The sequence below is a fragment of the Bison bison genome, unplaced genomic scaffold (genome assembly GCF_000754665.1).
Source record: "Bison bison bison isolate TAMUID 2011002044 unplaced genomic scaffold, Bison_UMD1.0 scf7180017864472, whole genome shotgun sequence".
In the NCBI taxonomy this organism is placed as follows: Eukaryota; Metazoa; Chordata; class Mammalia; order Artiodactyla; family Bovidae; genus Bison; species Bison bison.
In genome coordinates, this window is record NW_011495033.1 from 4449671 (window position 1) to 4451133 (window position 1463).

Consider the following 1463-nt stretch of genomic DNA (forward strand, 5'->3'; position numbering starts at 1 on the left):
TGCCCCCAATCCCTCCCAGCATCAGAGTCTTTTCCAATGAGTCAACTCTTCCCATGAGGTGGCCAAAGTACTGGAGTTTCAGCTTTAGCATCATTCCTTCCAAAGAAATCCCAGGGCTGATCTCCTTCAGAATGGACTGGTTGGATCTCCTTGCAGTCCAAGGGACTCTCAAGAGTCTTCTCCAACACACAGTTCAAAAGCATCAATTCTTCGGCGCTCAGCTCTCTTCACAGTCCAACTCTCACATCCATACATAAGTAATTCTGCAAAGAAGATCTTTGTGCATTAAACCTATTCTATAGTTAAGATAATTTCCTTAACTAGGGGATCAGGAATTGAATACTAGATTCCAGAGAGATTCCTGACACTCCTGAGAGTCTTGAGTCTGTATCATTGCTATTTGGGGGGTTTCCTCTTTGTTTTTGAGAATCTAGGCTCAGACAGGCTGAGTACAAATCCTTGCTCTGGCATTAACCAGTGTGAACTCGGGTACCTAGGTTGACCTTTTCAAGTCTTGGTTTCCTAGCTGTAAATTAGGGATGATTGCAATTTATTCATGGGCTATTGTGAAGATGAACAATAATATATGCAAAGCTCAGTACTTGGCACGGAGTGTGTTCCATAGATACTGTGTGTGTGCGTGTGCTAAGTCGCTTCAGTTGAGTCTGACTCTTTTCGACCCTATGGGCTGTAGCCCGCCTGGCTCCTCTGTCTATGAGATTCTCCAGGCAGGAATACTGGGGTGGGTTGCCATGCCCTCCTCCAGGGGATCTTCCCGACCCAGAGATCAAATCTGCATCTTTTAGGCAGGCAGTTTTTTTTTTTTTTAACCACTACTGCCACCTGGGAAACCCCTCCACAGATACTAGCAACAATTAATTTGTTAACTTTGATTATCAACAAGGATGGAAATTTCCACATATGCTCATTATCTGTTTATATTTCTGTGCATGTGTATATTTGTGTGTGTGCATTAAAATATAGTATTTGATTATTTTATTTAAAAAATTGGAGGGCCACACTGCACAGAATTTGGGGTCTTAGTTCTCTGGGGATCAAACCCATAACCTCTGCATTGGAAGCACAGAGTCCTAACCACTGGGGCACCAGGGAATTCCCAAGATACATATTTTATTTTATTTGTCTACTTTTTATTGAAGAATAATTGCTTTATAATGTTGTGTTAGCTTCCGCTGTATAACATCATCAATCATCTACACACATACATATATCCCATCTCTCTGGAGCCTCCTTCCCATCAAGGTATGTTATTTTGGATCGAAGAAAACTAAGCCATAAGGGACTCTAAGAGTGCTTATTTATCAGGCAAGCCCCTGGACAGATAACTCTCTGTCAAGATTCATCTAATCCCAAAGAAAAGCAGGCACTAGCATCCTAGAGTTTCTAGACAGCATCTCTCCTTCCCTCTCGGTTTTTTTTTTTTTTTTTTTTGGTTGATAAAT